The sequence below is a fragment of the Stegodyphus dumicola genome, chromosome 2, assembly GCF_044657685.1.
Source record: "Stegodyphus dumicola isolate Sdum_Otavi_A_Nest chromosome 2, ASM4465768v1".
NCBI lineage: Eukaryota > Metazoa > Arthropoda > Arachnida > Araneae > Eresidae > Stegodyphus > Stegodyphus dumicola.
In genome coordinates this window covers 57,803,400-57,826,998 of record NC_140769.1, presented here as the reverse complement: position 1 = coordinate 57,826,998, position 23,599 = coordinate 57,803,400, and the positions used below count along the sequence as shown (strand labels likewise).

The following is a 23,599-nucleotide window of genomic DNA, read 5'->3' as shown; positions in this document are numbered from 1 at the left end:
TAAATCTAATATATATATATCTTAATTCGCGCTTTCGAGGCATGGAAACGCAAGTTAAATTTCGACAATCCATCCAGTAGAAAGGGAGGTATTTGAACTGTCTTTTTTTTTTTTTTTTTTTGTGTGTGTGTGTGTGCAAGGTGTAACTTGAAAGATACATTCTGAAGAGTCTATTTGCGGAGATAAACTAACTGGTGTTCTAGACTTATTAAGTGTTGTTGATACTGTGAAATGACTTCCGTTAAGTGAACAAGGAGTGACATATTTTCATAAAGCTGTTCATTTGGATCCCGTGCTAAACCTATTTATTATATGAGTACTGTGACACAGTTTGGTAGGGAAAATTCTAGTGAATATAAAACTATAAATTAAAAGTAACATGTATACAGAATTTGGAATTCTTTATTACCTTCATATCTAAGATACGAAATGTTATTTTTAACTTCTGAAGGATATTTCGATGTTCACAAAAGTAAAAATGGGCTGAGGCAGAAAATGCATTAGCTAGATGCATCTGAAGTAGTGAGCCCATGATACTACAGTATTTTTCAGAAGTTTGAAATAGCTGAATTACCAAAATTCAGTACCAAAATTCTGAAACATCTTGTGGTGACTTGAAAGATTTTGTGCACATCGTAACATTAATTTTAAAGTGCTTTCCGTTGAATTTGTAGATATGAATGTTAAAGGCCTATGAAAATTTTGAAATGAAGAAATAGTCTTTTGTTAGAAGGATATTCTTGAAATGATATTTACAATACTGGCAAAATGGTTGAATTCTTTCATGCACTTACAGAAAAATCTCTTTGTTTGAAAGAAGGAAACTATGAAGGTGGCAAGTTTCTAAAACGCCGATTAACTATCCATACTGTGTCAGTATTGCTGCAGAAAAAGAGAGACCATTTATGATTGGTAATGTATCACAATCCCTCTGCTATAAGAGTTTAGATTTATTAAAATTACAATTCAACAGATATTTAATCGCATATCTTGGATCACTAAAGAGATTATGATTAGTTGTTTAGCCAATATAATAAAAACATGAAAAGGAACATAGAGTTTACTTCTTTACAATGCAACATCTCATCTTTATACGCAACTAGAAAATAACTAGAAAGTAATCTTCTTAATATTTCTTCCCCGATACAGAGTGTAGTTCAAGGTATCCTTCGTGTTTTCAAATAACCTTTTAGTGATAGTGGAACCAACTTGATTCCAGGCACCAATCTACATCATCCTCTTGGTTCCGAGTATTATGAAAAATGTTATATCGTGTGAAGAAATGCACTGTCAGAGGGGAAACATTTTTGAATAATGTTGATTAATTGAACTTTCAAAGAAAAATATAAATCAGATGCGAAAATTTCAGTGAATTGTCCCTATAACGCTACTCACTATAGTGGAGTTTCGGATATATCCTAGGTGATACACTATCCTACATTGAAAATGCAACACCAAGAACAAATGGCCCTAAAATTATGCGAACTTCAGAGTGGACGAACATCACCGAGTTATACGAATGATGTGTAATCCTCAGCACTCCAGCGCACGTTGAATAAGATATAAGAGAAGGAACCTGCAGAATGTTAAATTTTCGCGCCATTTTTTCTGCTAAGGAAATCATCATAGAAAATTTGTTGTCGTCTCAGAGAATCCGCGTAACAGCGGAGAATGCCAGGCCGCAGCCAACGGAGGTAGTTCCAGCGGACAGACGATTTTACGAGGAGCATGATGATAGAACTAGTAAGAAGGAAAAATTTGTCCATACGGCAAATTTCAGCTGATACATACCTAAATGCATCCACAGTGCACAGAAGGTGGCGAGGATGGTTGCAGCAAGGAAATGTGACAAGATCTAGGGGGACCGGTGCAGCCAGAGTGACGTCAGCACATGTGGTTCGACGCAGCCGCCGACAAGTGGTGGCGTACCCGCAAGTCACTTCTACATTAATTCTGCAGCATATTCAAGACCCCCTGGACCAGAGCCATTTTCCGTCAATTGGTGGCTAATGGTCTGCATTCTTGGCGTCGGTTAAAAAGACTGCCATTGAACCCCCTCATCATAGACGCCAACGTCTGCAATGGTGCTGGGCTCGAGCGATGTGAACGACGAAAGGCCGCATAGTCGTGTTCTCAGGTAAGTCACGCTTCTGTTTCTCCAATGATAATCGCCTCGTACTAGTTTGGCGTCGATGTGGAGACGGGTCCTACCCGGCAGCAATTGTGAAACTCTTCACCGAGCAACAACAGGGCGTCATCAATTGCGTACGATTCCAAGTCGTCTCTAGTACGTATCCAGGGCACTATGACGGCCCAACGATATGTGGATGAATGTGCTGATGTGGTGTCAGTCCCCTACTTTCAGTGGGTATCCAATGCCCTTTAGCAGCAGGATAACGCCCGACCACACACTGCTCGCATAAGCCAACTTGCTTTGCAAGGCGCACAGATGCTTCCCTGGCCACCATTTTCTACTGATTTCTAACCAATCGAGCACATTTGGGATGCGGTTTGACGCCATTTGCAGAGCCTATGATTGCCGCGTTCAGAAAACGAACTGTGGCAAATGGTTCACGGGCAATGGAGAGCCATTCCTCAGGACATCATCGGTAGTCTCACTGACTCTGTACCTAGACGTGTTGCTCCGTGTATCGCCGTTCAGAGTGGTTCTTCAGCCTACTGAGACAACGCTGTTCTCGCTCTGATTTATGAATATAATTTCGAAGTAAAAATTACTTATTGTTCGTTGCTGTCTCTCTCCGTTTGCTGAATTTCATCACTTTCTAGCCACTTCTTCTTGATACTGCATTTTCAAATCGGATAGTGTATTTAAAACACATTAATTAAAATTATTTCAAAGAATCTCGCCTAAAAAGAAAGCAAGTCATCAAATAAGTTTTATAGTATACTGAAACTGGGAACGATATCGAAGCGGAGAAACGAGACAAAGTTATGAAGATAACATAAGGTATGAATGCATTAGAACACCAAACTGATTTTTAAATGTTGGATTGAAACCACGATATTACCAAAGAGGTTTAATTTTTCCTAAACATATGCACAATACATAAGATCTGAAAAGTTTGGAAATGTTTTTTAAAAATTTTATAAAATGTGTATACATTTTTTATTTTCATACGCATACGTATAATCGTATGAATTCATTATTTTGTACGCATAACGATTTAAAATGATTATCCCGATTTAATATGTATTTATTTCGGAAATTTACGAATATCATGAGCTGATATTATGTTGCATTGATTGGACTTCGAAGTAGTAACCATACATATTAGTAGTTAATATTTTCACTTTAAGAAGCAATCAGATATAAATATGTATACGACAGCAAGACAGAAAACTAAAAATAGTCTTTTAAAATCCTTAGAACAGAACTACTTGTGCACCAATATATGAAATTGAAGTGTTCATGTGTTACTCGTCCGTCTGCGTTCCCCTCGCGTTCATTCTGGGTTACCAAGTTTTAGCTTCTTGTTTAACAAACGAATTCATTAAACTGTATGAAGAAGGAAAGCAAAATAATAGTGTTCTTTATACACTTGTTCAAGCACATTCTTTTTTGTTGTGTTCATGCTATCATGACTGGAGGCTTTGAGACCATATATATTTGTGAAAAATTTCAGTGATGAAAAACAAGGTATTTTAAACATATCCTCAATCATGATATGAGACTTAATGACATAGAAGACTAGCTGTGAAAATTAAATCAATGGGTTTGCTTCTATTTGATTCAAAACAAGAGAGGTATTACTTTGTTAAGAACAAAGATCAACGATTTCATGATATTCTAGAATTAATTCTAAGATTGTTTTCATCAATTTGATGCATATCAAATCAATATACCGTTCATAGGTACGGAATTATACTCCCCTGAAATTGGGTTAACAATTTCAACCATATTGCATGATTATAGTTTTCTTGTTGGAAGTAAAATGAAAGAAGCCACTTAAAAATCTTCATCATAATATGTGGTCAATTTTCCTTTCATTTCATGTATTTATTACTTGTCTTTCTCTGTGTTCATAAGCTCCATAAATAAAAGAATTTAAAAGACGGTCTACTGTGACTTGTACGATTCCTAAGTGATTCCTAATCTAAAGTTGACGAATCTTAGGAACTGATAAGAGAATAATCGCTTGAGTTCGTGAGACAGAGAACAAAATGTAAGAAGGATGAAATTACCCTTTATTATTCCAATGAGTTTTAACAAATTACTTCTTTCTTGGAGTTACAATAAAGCGTCCACTCGAGCTTGAACTTAGGACACTAAGAACTTAACTAATCTTAATTAAAAAGATATAGCCGAAGTTATCAAGATTCTAATAGAGTTGGCCTCTTTATGCTAAATAATGGCGAAGCTATCAAGGGCTTAGAGTACGGTCGAGCGTAGTAATAGCTTAAGAGAGAGAGTAGCCTTAAAAGACGAACGCGTGCTAGTCAGAATCACTGGCTCTCTAACGAAGTCAGAACTTCACAGTTAAATACTTCTCCTCATTTGCATTCTAACACTATTCTAAAAATACTTTCTGGCCGGTAAGCTTGAAACTAAGAAAGAATAGGAAAGTAACTTTAACTCAAAATTTAACTGTTAGATAAATTAACATAATCCTTAGAGACTTTTCCTGGGGTCATACTTAATCTTCATTACTTAATTTCATCTTTTTTTGTGTGTGGTTTGCTTTTTAAATCCAGACGGTAGTTCTAAATAAATTTGAAGAATTTACACCTGTGCTTAATCACAGAAATCCATAATGGTGGTAAATGAATCAGAAATAACCGTTAATCAAGTCTAGATTATTATTCACAAACTAAATAAATGAAAGTTATTTGCAAGTAATACAGATATTAATAAGACATTTATAATAAAGCAGTCATTGGCATCTGAATATGCTCCTAAATAAAAGTTAAATTCAGGAGCATATTCGGAAATTAAAGCTTTAATGACGGAGAAGTTTCATAATCACCGAAAGCTTTTCTTCATGGCTCCTCTCTTTGATCAGTATACAACATGGTTCTTCATTTAGCACCCCATTCTATCATGTTTTAAAATTAAATGAACTTTTTAACTGAATTTCATAAAACTGGTTTCGAAGATCATTGTTAAACACACTAGTATATCATTTTCTTTTTTATTCAAACATATAATATTTTCATTGGTGAAATTTTTACTTGTCAGCATAAAACAGTTTAACTTTGGAATGAACTATGCACTAACTCCAAGAAGCGTATAAATCAAATATTGAATTACCTAATACACATTTTTTCCCATTTGAAGATAAGAACAAAAGTAACTTTTTGTTAGCTTTCCAATCTTCATCATTTATCTCAGATTTCTAATCATTTTTTAATGATTCTACTCGAATAAATGTCTTAAATGTTTGTTCATGTCTTATATTTTTTCATGAAACGGAACTTTTTATCAGACCAAACGTCAGGCATAAAATGATTTGATTAAGATTTGCAAGTGTTGAATATTTTGATAATCAAAGTAGGAATTATTAATTACTTAGCAGTTATGTAATAATTGTTCTTCTTCATTTGCTGCATAGATATGAATGTGAAAGAATTGCATTAAGCAAGATAAATGCCAACTTAGTATAGTGTATAATACAGATCAATCGATTTTTAATGGTTTTAATGTTACGTAACTAGGATTTAATAAGCTAAGTATACATATGTATTCTCCGAAGTGATTTTCAATGAACGGAGTGGGAGTTCAAAATACAGATAGACACATATTATTATATTTATTCTATGAGTAGCAGTAATATACATTAAGTTAAAAAACAGAAAAATGTAGTTGTTCATTTCTTTAATATTTTAGACAACATAAATGCACAGAATGCACAAGTATTTACAGAATAATAGTAATATTAACAATAAGCCACATTTTGGATACATTATGAATATTAAGCCATTGAGTTACATAACTTTACAAATTAATACTTCAAATTAAAATAAAGTGCTAGCGAAACTATCAATTAAAAGTGACATTTTTCTTAAAAATATTTAAATCAATGATGGAATGCATATGAAACTGAAAGTGACAAAAAAATTACCACTAAATTATGCATGGTAACAAACAGAGAACGATAAGTAGGTAATAAACTAGTTTTTATCATATGTGTTATTCCTTTTGAATATGCTTCAGACCCATATTAACACGGAATACTGCATCCGAATCAGATGCAACAAATCTCGCAAAAATAATTATGATTTTCAGTACATGCTGCAAATATGCATAAGTAACAATAAATATCTTTGCGGAATTTTGAAAGCCCCCATTCACAAACGTTTTCATCACAAACAAAAGCCTAACACCAAACGTCCAACTGAATTTCATCTTATTAATTTGGTAAACAACAAATAATGATGTTCACATAGTAGTTGCTGCTGAACCTTTGAACACATTTCGACAATTTTTTCCCAAGTTATATTAAAGAAGTCATTTGCAATAAAATTTCTGTACTCTGAGGTTTTATGGTGACACACTTTGAAAAAAACAACAACAACAAAAAAAAAAAAAACAGAAAGGTCTTATTCAGAAAAAAATAAAAGATGTCAGTTCCAGTATCTGATACAGTTGTTAATGAAGCTTTGTTTCTGTACATATCATTTACCTAAACAACACTAAACGTTTTTCTTTTCAGAATGCTACTTCTACCAAACGGGTAACCTTTTTTGGAATTCTAATAAAGTAGATCAAAGGAGTATGTCTGTAAAAAGCTCCACGTAAGAAGTATATCCATATAAAGATCGACTATTCGAACATGAAACTTGATTTCGAAAGTGTCCGAAAATGAATCTGAAAGTTTGCGCTATAAATGCAATTCTAGTCCGATATAAATGTAATGAAAGTTTGTTTCTTTTCAAACATCAAAACCACCATGGATGATGCTATTCACTGGCAACTTCTTCTCCTTCAGTGTTGAAGATTTAAGGTAATCGAGATCGTCTGAGCTATCATCATGACATTGTTGTGAGCTGTATCTCATAAACAAGTCTAAAGTAGACTATGCGGTAACATGCGTTTTGTCGAGACGGCATTGTAGCTAGACATATAAGAATTGATACGGCTGGTAACATTCTCGAAATACTCGATGCTCCGACCGATTCCATTTTAATTTTGCTAAAGTGAGATTTAGTCAGTCATTATCAGGTTCTCATCTCATTTATTGCAAACTTCTTAATATCTAGAGTTAGCAGCTCAGTCGCCGTATCTGAATCCCTGGCTTACATCATAGTCTTCTTTTGAGAATTTAATATCCACATGAATCATCGTTTGCCTTTCATCCTTTAAGTGATTTTGCATCATTTCTGGGCAGAGTTTCCTTCACAGAACATTCATTGTTGCCCGTCAGTATTCATCTTATGGTATTTCGATGTTTTTGATAGCTCACATCAATAATGGCGTCAATTGCCTGGCAAAACAATTGCCTGGCCGCCGGTTTTGATGGTCGCAGTAGCGCTTTGACACATAGAGTGTAACAATGTGGTAATTCTAGGAGTCAGGTACACAAAGTTTACGTCAGAATTAATTTTATTCATCTCAAGTGGCTGGTTGCATTATCCAGAAGAACAAGCACTTTAAACGGATTCCTTTCTTGGCAGAATTCGTTTTCACCTGGAGAAAGAAGTTGATGAACCAGACTGCGAACATCACACGTGAAAACCATAGTTGATTTTTATATTAAGGATAGTCGACTTTTGTCAGTGCTGTTAAAGACCAGAGGTTACCATAGATTCTCAATCCACTGAGACAACAATTTCTCCATCTCTGAAATATTGTGCTTTTATTGTTACGGTACCTTTCATGCTTTCAACAAAACGAACTTCAGGCTTCACTAGTCCTATTCACTGTGTAAGCAGGTCGATTCATATCCTGATCTCTTCTTTATACATATGAGTTATTTCCAACTTATCCTTCTAAAGTAATTGTAAGCTTTATTTTTCAGATTTGATACCAGCGCATTCAGTTTTGTGTTTCAAATCTTGTGCACGTATCTCATTTTTTAATTTTATTTAAAACGGTATCGTATTTCAAATTTGTAACGTATTTTTCAATATTTTGCTATTCCACTGTTTATATCATTTGACATTCAGAAAAGAAGTTCAAGATTAAAAGCCAGATATTTCGTAACTGAAAAATTTTCCGAGTTAAGATTTAATCATGATTAACAATAAAGATTGAGTTTATCATTCGGAAAGAATACACATTATTTTCCAGTATGTATGAGACTGTGATGTGTCAGATTGTAACGTGATGTTTTCAAATGTAAATTTTTATTTATTGAAATTATATTTATTGTTATCCTTTGAAATCGAAATTCAAGACTTTTGTTGTTACTACGAAAACGTGTAATGTCATATTTCTTCGATTTTAACACGCGATTGACTATAATACGAATCCTATAATTTTACTACCACGTGATTCTAAGAGATTTAAGTGAAGGATAAAAGGTTTTAAAACATATCTGGCAAACAGTTTTATTACAACTGCAGTAGATTTAGTAAACAACAAATAATACCTTTTTATTAGTAGGTATATTATTCATCATTTCAATATTCAGTATTAGAGTAAGATGTAGGGTTATATTCTGTTATTCATATCTGAGTTTTTTTCATATTCAGAATATGATTCTTCTAAGCTATCATAAACTACTTTTAATTTTATTATCCCATAATACATATAATTTCTCACTTACACAGAGCATTTATGACGCATGCGTAGAAATAAAGAGGGTAGGCAATTTTAAGATATACTATTGATTCTAGCACTCATACCATTTTTATACACGTTAATTTAGAGAAAATGCAAACCTTTCACGTTCGAAGAAATATAATATGAAAAAATTTTGCAAGAAAGATAATCTGCAGTAATCGCATTTTATTACACTGTATTCCAAAATTAAACAATAATACAGAATAAAAATTAAAAAATAAAGCTAACTTTTCTTACAGGTCAAAATAAAACGAATAATCTTTTATAATCACTCACTACTTTGTTTAAAATTGAATAATTTTTGGAGGTGTTAAGGCAATAAGAATCAGCTTAGTATTCATAAATTTCCTAGTTTCGAAGGTTTAAATACAAAACCTGCTTCTTCACATGTAGAACTGCAAATGACGAACGAGAAGTCTGTGTTCAGGCGATAAATATAACAGGAAGGAAGTCAAGCTACTGTCACCCTCTGTTGGTGAAAATTGGAAACAAAATTATGAAATAATTTCCTTAAAACCTGAAGGTAAAGATATATTGGAATTGAGATTGTTAACTAGAATTGAAAGAATTTTATGAATTTGAAACGCCTCTAGAAAATCTAATTCACCAAAGGAAAATATGGTTTTTGAATAGTTCTGACCAGCAGCTTTATACGTTTCTTTTCTCCTAATATATGCCTCATGTTCCTTTGAACGAAATTTTAAGGTTATCTTAGTTAGAGCTGACCAATCTGAGCTCCTGAAGCCTTAGTGGATGGAACTAGTATATGGCTCTGAGTTGACGTATGACATCGCAGACAGTCTCAGAGGACTGTCTAGAATAGGATTTTCAGTTTGAAGGTAACCAGGCTGTTATTCGAATAGGGTAGCGCTCCGCGCGCGGGTACCTACAAGTAACGTACAAATTACCTGAGCCGACTATCATAGCAATTCGATGAAGTCAAGCACTGTCGTCTATGAAGAAAACAGAATAGGGACAACAACATTCTTATTTGAGGAAACAGAACTGCGTCTACGTTAATCTACGCAGTTACAGCTCTCTTCTGGAGTACGTAATCTAATTTCTCATGATCCTTCCCCAAGTAAGTAAACTTCTCGAAGTAAGAAAACTTCACCATAGAAACAGTGTCTTTCAGTATATGTTACATGAGTTAAGGTTGCGAGGTCCAGAAACTTTTCAGGTGGAACTATTTCACGAATCCCTATTTAAACAGAACTTGGACTCATACGTGAATAGTATCATACTAGAACCGACTAGTACTAGAGTCCTTTTAAACATGATTAGAATCATTTTGACTTCATCGATAACGAAATTAAATTCCCATAGAAGACATAGAAAGTAAGACGCAACATAAATACCATATTCTTGCATAAAGACCATATTTTGAAAACTTTTGTTAAGCAGAACATTTGCTTATTCAAGTATCAGTGGCAGCTAAAACGTTCCAGACCATTGTCCAAGAGTAAGTGACTCTCAAACCTTTTCTGCATTGTACTAGTTGATCTGACTAAACGTTTAACGTTCTTTTAATATAAAATTTCTTACTGTTTTAATATTATCTGCACAAAATGTAATTTAAATATTTTAGCCAAGTACTAACAAATAGCAAAGAGTTTTACTTTTATCTGCTGAAGTCAGAAAGTTTCTGTTCCAGTTATTTAAGGTAAGATACGAACTCTTCAATTTTATTATTAATAAACATTTCAGATGTACGGTAATTTTTTGTCTATGTCAAAACTTGTTTTCTCTTCAATAAAATATTCGAAAAAAAAAGAAAAAAAAATGATAAAAAATAAACCGCAACACACGCAGACAAAAAAAAAAAAAAAAAAAAAAAAAAAAAATTATGTTTACTATAGAGAAAAAAAATGCAAGTTGCTTACGATTAAAAATAAAATTTTGGTATATTGTCAAAGATTACATTTTTTATCATAGGTGAGCAAAACTATCATATTTGCATATTAAAAAAATTTAAAAATATAATCTTCTTAAAAAAATTTTGAAACGACTTGAATAAACTCCTTAAATCCTTAAATGCAGCATATAAAGAAAATGACAAAACAGTTTAGGTTCGAATTTGATATTAAAAAATTAAATACATGAGATTAAAATTATCATGCGAGGGTTTTTTTTTTTTTTGGTTTCATCTAGGTTTCCTTTTACGCTATATAAATTTTCTAAGAATAAAATATTCAGCTTAAATATTTATGTACTCTCTTTTCATCAGGAAAAATATATTACAAAAATCGTCGGATACAAATAAAACTGTGACTAAAACTAATATCAATGTGTAAAGCAATGTACGCTTTATGACATTATTTTGCATAAAAGCCATAATAAAAAATATATGAAAAGTATTTTTGATGAATTACTCAATAAAAATTCTTAAAATTTATGTTACTTTAGTACTTTTTGTATTTTTTCAAGAAAAAGTGTGTAATTGAAAGTCAGTATATGTTTTTCTAAGTATCTGTTAGTAAAATTTTCGAAATTGCTCACTTAAACATTTATCAGTTTTGGGTATTGCGCAGAAACACAATGCAGGAAACATAAAAAATCATCTATATCCTCCCCCGGATTCAAATTTCTTATCGTCCGACTGCTAACCGACTTATTATCACTACCGCCGAGACAGCACGCATTTGAGAAGGCAAATATTCCTCACAAATACAAAATGCTAATCAAAAACCTGCGAAAAATCAAAATACGAGAAGACTTGAGAGAGGTTTCAAGCTTTTTGTGGTATGAAACACAATATTGTCTAAAATAACCAAAATCGTTGATAATTGGATGTTCCTGATCATTATTCTTAATCGTGTAGACCAGTATGGTCCAACCTTTAGTTACCAGAGGGAGTACAGGAAATAAGGGTCGGAGACGTTAAAGAAAGAAAACAAAGTACATGTAATTTTTTAGTTTAATATATCACTTTATTTTACAGTCCAGAAATCAATATGATGATTGGCACTGCTTTTCTAATACAAGTTTACCGATATCCATTGTAACTTCAGTAAAGCAAATATCCAGCTTGATTCCAGTGAAGCACTTTCAGTACAATTTGTTTTTGATTTTTTGATTTAATTTATTTGAGTGCAGAAAAGCATTTTTACACACACTTGTATTGCCAAACAGCGATAGCATTTTAGTCTTCTGGAATGGGTCTGTCTGATGATTACAAACCTCCATTTGAAGATCGCAAAGCACCTCATTCATTTCAATGACCAAAGGGTTGTTTAACAGCGAACGGTTTGGTTTTAAGAAGCCAAAATTCTGGAATCTCTCTTAGAATCTTTCTTGATGTTGTGGGGTTCCTCCCTCTTTTGTCTAAGATGAACGTCGAGGAACCTAGTGAACTGTGTATCGACTTATCGCTGAGTTCAAACAACTAAAAGGTAGACTCGAGATGGGTTAAAATACCCTTTATTTCACTCGAAATAAGAATAACAGTTAGCTCCTTTCAGGAAACCTCTACTCGGGCTTTAACTCAGAAATAAGAAAGTAAACTATAACTAACTAAAAGAGACTTAGACGAAGCTAAACACAATTACCTAACGTATTTGGCCCTTAAATTGAAACTAGCCCTCAAATATAAAAAGGCACGAAATGATACGGCTGAGCGTAACAGCTTCAAGAGTGACTTAGCCCGAAGGCAAACAAGCGCTACTAAGGATTCCTAGCACTCTTTATTGAAGTTAGTTGAACCTTACTTAAATACTTCTTCTAACTCATTTGCATTCAACGCGATTCTAAAATCTCATTCTGTTAGGGAGTTGTAAGTGGAAACAAAAATTTATAAGAAAGGTCTTTGAAATTAAAACAACTGTTATAAAATTAAAAATATACCTTACAATGTCAATGATTATTTAATGAAACATACTAAAATGTGTGTAATTTTCTTTTTCTTATTTCATCTGTTAACAAGAAGAGATGTGTGCTGTATTATCTGCCCTTAGTGCAATTTGCATCAGGTTTTTTATGGATGCCCTCAATATGTCCGTAAAGCTAGGATATTTTCATTTTGCCTTGTAGTTTCAGGTTTAAAGCATTTAGATGGGATATCAATTCTATCAAGAAAGCAAGAGTATTTAAGTATTTCTTTCAGTTTTTCTTGATACTCACGTCCAATGTTTTATTTTTTTTAAGAGAAAAGCAAGAATTTTTTTCCTCAACCCCAAAAACTGTTGCAGGCAATTTCCAGCACTTAGCCAGCGCATTTCGAGTTCAATGAAATGTCACATACTCAGCTTCAAACTGTCCAGGAATGCAATAAATGCTCCGTGTCTCTGGGCTTTATTGCCTCCTTTTATTAAATTTACAGTACTTACAACAGTTTTCATTATCTCACTGAGCCTTATAATTGTTAGCTTCCTGGTGGATAATGCAATAAGAAAAACAAACAATTTGTGCCTTTTTCTTTACACAGACCAACTAACGAGTTCTATGACCAACCATTGTTTTATCTCCATCTTTTGCAATACCAGAGCACTTCCTAAAATCTCTATATTTAGAAATGACATTATCCAGTGCGTTGAATATGTCACTACCTTTGGTATTGGTTTCTAATGGTTTTAATTCCAACAGTTCTTCATGAATTTCAAATTCTTCGTTTATTGTTATGACAAAGATAAGGAGCTGGCTGATGTCAGGTATATCTGCGCTCTCATCTAGAGCTATAGAGTAAAATACAAAGTTTTGGAAAATGACCTTGAGAGCACCTGAAACTCTGTTCTACATACTATTTGATGAGATAAGAACAGTGTTTCAAACTTTTTAGCCATTTTATTACCTCCAAATGAAGACGCCATTTTTACAGCACATCTTTTAGTCAGCCGCAATCCCTAAAAGACATTTTACTTTTAGCTAGCTCTAAACATATCTCAAAAGATGCCTTCAAACCAGCAGTGTTTGATGACTGCTGAAAGATATTCTACTGCCTAGTTAATTTCAGAATCAAATAATTAAACGCACTTTTGATACTTCCGTGGTATTGGTCGTATTTTGATTTATGCAATCTAGTATAGTGCATTACGCATATTATACCCCTTCGAAACGCTTAAGACTTGAGAACAGATAAAACACTGTGGTTTTCTGTTATATTTAACAAAAAACTAACTTTCCTGCCACTTGGACTAAAATTGTCGTTTCCTATCTTCAACAAGGAGTTTCTTTAGTTCTGCCATTTTAGGTAGTACTGAATGACAATTAAAAAAGAAGCATGCACACCACGAATATACGCCCTGCAGTGCAGCGGGGAGAAATTAATGTTTAGCATTGGTCACTCTGCCCTGACTTGCTGCTGCCAGCACTCTTGATGACATTCTCTTGAATTTTATAGAGCATCTTCAGCTAGTTCGCGTCCTAACGACTATTTTACGCAGATTGTTTTGTTTAAATACAATTTTTTTTTTTTTTTTGCTGCAACCCTTCTGGCCGATAATATTGGTCTTGTGGTTAATACAGCACACCCAACGCAGAAAAACAAAAATACACTTGAAAAATTAGTTAAAGTTTTACAAAACATGAAATAGATAATAAAACAAATTCCAAATTGGGGCGTCCAGATATCCATATTCGGATGGAAACGTATGTTATTCAAAATTTGATGTCTCAAGGTATCGTTGTTTTATCACAATGCGAGAAATACACATACATTTATAAAGATTCTTCATTATTTAATTTCCTTAAATATAATACAGCGTTCTAATATTTGGTGGCAACAATTTGAAAAGTGAACCGACATTTCAAGGCAAAATGCCAAAACGAAATTAATAGTCCCTCTGGGCAAATTGCCCCTTTGGACTAACAAGGGTACTATAATGTAATATACGAGTGTGCTATAATACTATATGATTTTTGCCATATGTTTTATTAACCCATTTATGCCCAGTGGCTAAAATATGGGCCGCTTGGAAATTATTGTTTAGGAAATATTGTACTGCTTATATCCTTTAATCAGCATACGCCTAAGGGTTGGTCTTACTATTAGCGAAAGATGGAACCACTAGATGGACATTAAAAGTATTTTAGAACAAGTTATTTTTATAGGAAACATTCCAACATTGACACATCATGGGTAGCCACAGGAAGTAAGTACTTTTTGCAAACATCTTATTCACAAAATTTAAAAACATTAAAAGCGATTTGCTGAAATAGATCACAAAAGACTTCTACAATGTTATTTTGCAAAAATAACAATATCATTTTTGTGTAATTACGTTTAATCTTTGGTGTCCTATTTATGGGACACTTAGCATTTGTGAGAGCATTAAGCCTAAAAGATTTTACTCTCTTATCAATAACCTTACAATGTATTTATCCCGCTTTCTTGGCATGCCTTGGTGGTGTGGTGGACTGCACGCTGGGCACGTATTCCAGAGGTCCGTAGTTCGATTTCCGGCGAAGGCGTTGCATATTTTTCATCTTGCCTGCTTCCAAAAATCCTAATGTCTCTACAACCTAAACGCATTTTTATTCGAAATATGCATGTTTTATGCGATAATATTTCAAAATCTACTCTCTAATTACTATTATTTTATACAAATATTTAAATTATTCAGTTTGCTAAAATAGATTTGTGTGTACAGAAAACATATTCGTAAAATTGTCAAAAAATCAATTTTTAATTTTTACTTGACATGTAACTTTTTTTTCAGATTACGCATATTATTGAGAGGAAAATAGGATTTATATTATTTCTTGTATACAAAAAACTCTAATTGTAGTTTACTGGAAAACTTTGATCAATTATTTCAGATACTTAACCTTAAATGAAGCAAATATTCAAATATCCATTTACGATAGTAATAAACAATTACTTTACTTCCACAGAGCTCGTTGAGGAGTTGTCAAATTCTGGGTTTGCGGTTATAGGTACAGGCAGAGAAAACAAGACTGTAAACTATCCGGTTGAAGCTGTTAAAAATTTGAGAAGAAAAAGAAAGAGGTGCTATACGAAAGACATGTCATTTGGTGTAATAATTTTACGTTGGAAAGACAATACTGTTGTTACAACAGTTTCAAACTGTATTGGAGTAAATCCATTAGGTTCCGCCAAACGTTCTATCTAACTGTTAAATCTAGCATATTACGATATGCTAGATTTAACAGTTAGATAGCAAGCTAGAAGGTTTGTGTCACTGAAACAACAGAAAATATAGTTTTCAATTAAAAAAAAATTATTCAAACTCATGATGAGTTCTGAATATTGAAATAAGTTAATGAAATTAACAATTATTAATAAGTTATTGAAATATTTAATGAAAAATAAATTTAATTGAGCTAATTTAATTTTCTTATGAAGTTTTAGCGAACAGTTATGGAATTTTATTCAAAAGAATATTAGATATTCAAGGAAAGACTAAAGCAATTACCGATAAGTAGGAAATAGAGGAGAGAAATTTATGATATATAAGCGAATATCACTCTTTAAAGGCCATAATCTTGATATTATAATGGATGAAGATGAATATCCTGATATTTTAAGTTAAAATTTAAAAATATTGGTACAAAAACTGAAGCTGTAGATTGGTTCAAAATTTCTGCTAAGATACTGATCCTAAGCCTACTGTTTTGAGTCTGTGGTGCTAGGTGAGTTTCAATGTCTCTGGAATAATCAATGTAGCCCTTAACTTCCAGATATAAATCCTATCGAACATTTGGCAAGAAATGGAATATAAAACTATTTGTTAAGAAATGGGGTGTAAAATTAAAAAGAACCAAATATTTCTTTAAACGAACAAGTGAAACTAGTAAGTCAAAACAAGTAGAGAAAAATAGCCTAAAAGTAATGAGACAACTTACTGAATTCATGTCAGAAAGATTAATTCAGATTTTTGAAAACTGATAATAATCGAAATAAGCACAAAAAAAGGGGGTTGAAGAATTTTTATTTGTCTATTTATTTTGCTTGATAGAATTAATCATTATATTTGTGATACGATTTTCCCGTTCAAAGAGGAAACAAATTATTTTGAACGCTATATTTTATTTAAAAGAAAAAAAAAAAAAAAAAAAAAACGTATTTAATGTAAATAGAAGAAAGATTGCATGTTTCGAAGGAAACCATGTTTTATAATTTTAATTTAAATCATTTAAACTGCTTGACATTTTTTTCGGAAATCAGAAACGCAGGGTCACTTTTGTGAGACAGTGTATTTACGTAAACACATTATTACATTTACATTATTTTTCATAAAAACAATTTTTTTCTTGTATATGCACTAAACATAAATATAGAAATCATCTGTTTGCCGCTATTATTACAGAAAAGGACTTTTCATGCTTTAAACAAAATTTTTAAAAAAACCGCTTTCTTATTTTCAATAAGAAAACAAGTATATGCATTCCTTCCATTAAGAACTTAAATGTTTCTGTTTCATACAGTGTATTTTGAGCCTTGTTCTTTTTTTATTAGCTTAAAAACAGAAATATAATAAAAAGGATGATTTTTTTGGTCCCGTGAAATCTAAAGGTCTAAACTTTATCCTCTTAAGCCATCATAATAAACAGGAAATGCCTTAAGATTCATTGTGATTGGTGAAAATGGGAAATCATTTCTAATTATAATCAATTCGATTTGCTTTTTTATACTCATCGTCCTTTTCCTATTCATTGGCATCCTGATCCGGACTTTGAATAGTTTTTAAATGTTATGTGCTCAAAGACTTAGAATTCCAGTTTTTAAAAGACTTAGAACATTCGAACTTTTTGAAACTTGGAGCATATATAAACTTTTACTTGCTTCACTAAAATTCTTCGTTGGCATAGAAATGGAATCTTTAAAACAATTTTATTTGCGACTGTCTGGGGATCACTTTCCTTCGGCCTCGTATTTTCAAATTGAAAGGCAAAGCTTTGAAGAAAAGGCATTTTAAAAATCCCCACGTTAGCATAGTTTTGTCGATTAAGCAATAAAAATAACGTTAATGTGAATAATAGCCAAATGGAATACTGGAATAAATGTCGAAGTTGGAATGGTAGTAGTTTGAACTCAAAGTTTTGAGAATAAAGATTCAGAAAGGTACTGTAAATTCACACACACACACACACATATATATATAGAGAGAGAGTTTGTTTTTTGTATAATATAAAGTTTTATTTATTTTGTTCTACTATATATTTTTGTGCGGCATGAATGTCAATTTATATGTATATATTTTTATTTTGAATTATTATTAAGTTTTTATCTGCCAATTGTTTGTAAAATTATTTTTTTGCTTTAATAAGAAATTGTCTGAAAATAATTATTGAAGTTTGTAAATAGCTCTAATAAATATGAAGTTGTCAATTACGAAACTTATAACTGGTCGAGTCCATGAATTCTACGGATAAGTTAATAGAAAGGGTAGAGAGGTAAGGAATTCTCAGATTACCATCCCTGGGTTTCTTCTTCTTTAAAGTTTAAATAACTGACCCAAATGTCCACCGATCCAACGACGACAATGATCTGCTTCACCTATGATTACTTATACATCTTTTCACATTAATACTTTTCAGATCATTAGGAATATGCATGTTGATGTTGTATTATTTTATTATTTAGCAAATAAATATATTTAATATCGGAGTGTCAACGCCATATTTGTATCATGTAATCTTTGCTCAGTAACTTAAGAAATTGTTTAAAATTGTAATTCTAAACGTTTTACCAGTAGTAGATGTATGAAAATTTTGTAAATTAAAGACTGTACTCAAATTATCTGTCTCCGTAAACTAAAAATAAAATTTATGTTTTACTAAGAAGATCACCTGTAATTTTGTTAAATACTGCAAAATATGTTACACTGTTAATAAGCAGAATTCATGCCGATCATGTTGTTCGTAGATGCAAGTAACACGTTATTGAAGAAGAACACATGTTTTGATGCTGGCATGCATGTTCATCACATTGTTTATAGAGTAGTAACAAAGAAATGTGCATGTCTGTGTTTACACTCATGTCCATAAATTAAGGATAATGCAAAATCAGGGAAAGACTTACCTTATTTGATCAGATCCAAATTTGCCTTATTTGTAAAGCTTATTTATTAAACAAAAGGTAAAGAGCAAAAAAAAGATGCTATATGTTTGATATGATTTAAAAAAAATAGCGATTTTTTCTCCCTGGAGCAAATTACAAAAAAAAAAAAAAAAAAACTATTTACAGAAAACCAATATTACATGGTTGGTATGATTGTTAATACATTGTATGTCTCCCAGACGATGCAATGCAGTCCGTACAACGCCTAGGCATGATGAGTACCAAATTATCGATCTGATCTTGGGGGATATTACACCACTCAAAAAGCAATGCTCTCCGAAGTTCCGGTAGACATGTAGGAGGAGGTTGACGGACTGCAACTCGTCGGCCAAGCATCTCCCACACGTGCTCTACTGGATTCAAGTCCGGTGAGAATGCTGGTCAGTCCATACGGGTGATATCCTCGATTGAAGGTATTTGCTTACGATGTTTGCACGGTGAGGACGGGCGTTGTCATCCATAAATACAAATTGTGCGCCCATGGCGCCCCGAAACAAACGTACATGTTGTTCCAGAATGACGTCCCGATAGATTTGGCTTATCATGGTTCCAATTTGAACATGCAGGTCAGTTCTGGAACCCAGAATAATTCCACCACAAACGAGCACTCTTGCATCACCGTAACGGTGTCGTTCAATGATGTTTTCTTGGTGGTAACGGGTACCTGAACTCTCCATATGAAAGTCCGGCGAGAATCAGACTGCAAGCTAAACCTGGACTCGTCGGAAAGCATCACACAAACCCACGGTTGCGGTGTCCACAATGCATGCTCTCTACTCCAGGCTAACCGCAGGCGACAGTGAGTTGCAGTAAGTGGAACGCATCTGACAGGTCTACGAGCATATAAACCAATCTGCCCTAAGCGTCGGTACACGGTCTGCCTTGAAATTGTCGTATCAGTGGCTGAAGAGAGCTGACGAGACAGGTCTGAGGCTGTGCTCCGCCTCTTTCTTTTGGCAGTAACTGCCAAATACCGGTCCTCATTCGGCGTTGTAACTCTGGGGCGACTGTAACGTCTACTCACATTACCATCATCTTGGAATCTTTGCCAAAGCCTGAAGATGACACTCTGGGCAATTCCAAGTTCGTCTGATACTTCCAGTTGGGTACACCCACATTCCAGACGGCCGATAATTCTACCACGTAAAAAATCATTCAGATGCGTCCTTTGTGTCATAACTATTCGGTTATTGCACTGAAATGCTTATAAAGCGCCTGCGAATAATTTTACCTCTTTGCCTGTATTCCTTATATATCACTCTCTTACACTCTTGTCATTGTGACGTACCATCGGTGTCATCTGGTTACTTCTTGAAATTTGCATATGATTCTTGAAGATGTGTATAGTGATTTTACAGGTGATTTATTTATTTTAGAGTTCGATTTCCGCGTGACTCCGAATTATGCTTAATTTATGGACATGAGTGTAGATTCATCATATTTCAGACAAAACATGGTATCACATTTAAGAGAGAATATTGTATTTCAGACAATAACATGTAAGAGAAAATACCATATTTAAGACAGGACATGCTTTTCATATTTAAGACTTAGCATAAAATTTAAGACAGAATACTTTGATTTCAGTGTATGCGTTCTTTTACATTTCCTGTGACATTCAGGTTCAGAAAAAGCACGCAAATTACGTTAACACGCATGTTCTTCCATTTCCACGGTCTTGATCTTAAATCAAAATCACAGTTTATTGAGAAAAAAATTTATCTTTGTGTTCGTCGATCAAACTTCATGTTATAACTTCATGTATAAGCACTGCAGTCTATTTTAAGAGAATTTTCGACGTCTTCATTGCACTTTGTTTAGGTCGAACATATACGAGAGCATGCAGTTTGATATTAATGTAGATGTTTATTCAAGTTCAACATTTGATTTAGATTGTGTTTGAATTTTATTAGGAAAGAAGATTTATTATGATTATTTTTTCATACATATCATGTTCTATAAACGTTATATAAAGTGTCTATTTTCTCCATGTCCGCCGAAAACATCGCGGACGAAAATGTCCCGGAAAAACAACGCATGGCGAAAACATCGTGATACAAAACGTAGTGGGAAAAAAGAAAGCAAAGAGAAAACATCGCAGTTCTAAAACATCGTGATACAAAATACCGTCGTCGAAAATAAAGCCGTTCAATAATTCGTACTTTAAAAACATCGTGGTAAAAAATAAAGCTCCTACAAATCATAGCATGACGATAAAATCGCAGACATGAAAAAAATAAAAACAAATGTTAAATACAGTAATTAGCAACAAGAATCACCTTAACATGCGTAAATATGCAGTGCTAAAATTTCGAAAGTTAAATTTGACTTGCTTTGAGAGCATATATTAGATCCAAACTCTGAACAGTCATACAGGGAATTACCGCAGTGTCTGAAAAGACAACAAAGACTTGGAAAAGTTTAAACAAAACATTTTAATAAAACAGAACTTGAACATAAAGGCACTTCTCGTGGTTAACAAAATTAATCACCACTTGTTTCGATGAAACTAAGGTAACAGTAAAATTCAAATTTAAAACGTATACTAGTAGTCACAGACTACACAATTTTATTTAAATCTAAACTGCTTCTAAAAATTCTAACCGGCATACGTATTTAAATGTCGGCAGCAATAACGCAAAGCCGAAGAAATACAAAATTTACCAGAGCTGGCAGTTGTGACCGCAAGAGGCAGAAACTCGTTTATCTTACAGTGCAGAAACCTCAACTTAAATGCGATCTAAATTAATATGTATTCTGATGAATAAAGGGAAGGGGTAAATTTAGTAAAGATTTAAATCATAATGACTGATTAATTTCAAACAATAACCTTACAAATAGTTTTCAGCTGCAGAAGTGAAAATGATGATAAGGACAAATTGTTTGGTCATAATTATCACTCCTGAAGCTAAAGAAGAAGGTTCTATATAACCTTCGAAACTATATTATATTGCTACAAATTTACGTATATTTTGCTGATTATTCTTGCTATTTATTATCTTTAATATTAACACTCTTTCTCAAAATGCACGATAAATAAAAATTTTGTATGATAAAATATAGAACTACTTGACGAGAAATGTTAATTTAACCTTTTTTTGCCAAATTTTATGATACAAAGAATTCAAATAAAAATTTCGAAAAATGAAGTTAAGAGTTAGCGGTAGAAAACAGCGGAGATAGAGTTATGATGTAACTAATGTATACCGCTCTCTGAAAATGCGATCTTAAAAGTAAATTTATAGTATAATAAATCAGTACAAACACATGGATATTTTAAAATGAAATCTGATCTTCGCAAAATCTTGGTTTTGTAAAATAATTCTGAAATCTACCAAGATAGTGATCCTATGCAATAGTACTACTCAGCTTCCGCATTTAACCTTTATCGAACATATATGGCAAGAAATGGAAAATAAAATTTAGAAACAAAATATTTCTTTAATACAACAATGGGAATTATATTTATCTTATATTTATCAATATTTTATCTTGGAATTTTATTTTGACTTTTAAGGAAATATTTAATATTAGATAAACACTGAAAAGCGAATACTTCAAGAGAAAACACGTTATAATTTCAGTTAAATATGATTATGATTAAAATTTTCATGTCACTTTCAGAAATCACACAAGTCTCATGTTTTCCTTTTTTCCACTTGAGACACTGTACTCTCTATGTTCTAACAACGAAAGTCGGCAAATTCTTATTGTCAGCTGCATGGTGCTCAAGAGCCATGGGAAAAATAGATGCAGTCTTGTGCTCTTTGGTGATAAAATTTATGAACTTTTTCTGATTGGCTAAGACAGATAAGACAAGTTTCAATAGCAATTCGATTGCTTATTGAAAGTTACAGCTGTTCATTTAATGAAGAAGTTTGTTCAATGAAATGATGTCTGTAAAACATTTTAGTTAGAGATAGATGCAAATAACTTGTAATTATTGAAATTTGTCGAAAGTATAAAATTTCATTATATACATTAGACTAACTTCATTGCATTCTTATATTCCATTTTTCAGGTTTCTGTGTCTAGAAGAAGCCCTGTTATACTGATGAGTTGAAACGGGCACAAGTAACATGTTGAGGCCAACGCAAGAAATAAGACATGACAGGAAACGTGAATTAAGACACATGAATGTTTACTTAGCATTGCTGAAAAGTGTTTCATTACAGCAATATTTAAAATAATAGCTTACATTTATTTAACCATCAGTAATAGTATGCAGTTGGCCTTATCGATGGAGAGACTCGTTACAGCGGGCAGTAAATAGCTTGCCAACATTTTACTGGCCGTGTAAAATTATCTGGCATATTTGGAACTGCTCGTCAACTATTTCATCAGCGCTGCTAAGCATGTATTGCTCTGTTCATGGACGCAATTTTTGAGCAATTGTAAATATTGGTGTAAAGCAACGTTTATCAACCATGCTGTGAATAAATTAATGTTCCTTTGCGTATCTTTTTTATTTTATTTTATTTATTTATTTATTTTTTTGTGTGTGTGTCTGGGCATAAACTCACCACTTGCAGCCATATATTCCTATAGAAAAATGTCGGTTACGGTGCCTTTACAGAAATTTGATGTTTGTTCTGCAAGTTCTGAACCACTTTGTAGAAAAATACCCGTATTTTACTTTAATTGTAGTTTAGTTTTGTTCAGCTTATATGTTCGAAGGATCGTCTCTCTCTTTTCGTTTTTTTAAATAGCTCTCTATTGATTGATTTTATTGTATCTGGTCTGGGTTTATTATATTTTATCTTCAATTATATCATTATCATCTGATAAATCATGTTATATGCGTTATCCAGGAGTTGAAATGTGACATATTAATGTGA

The 23,599-nt window shown here is 32.9% G+C and overlaps 1 long non-coding RNA gene across 1 annotated transcript in view; it reads left to right on the top strand.

Moving 5' to 3' along the window:
- The window catches only part of LOC146998449 (uncharacterized), a 102,189-nt gene extending 78,969 nt beyond the window's left edge, over positions 1-23,220 (top strand). Inside the window, exon 2 of the long non-coding RNA XR_015039305.1 lies at positions 22,783-23,220. This is a non-coding gene — a long non-coding RNA (uncharacterized LOC146998449). The remainder of the gene's footprint in view (positions 1-22,782) is intronic.
- The last annotated feature ends 379 nt before the right edge of the window (positions 23,221-23,599 follow it).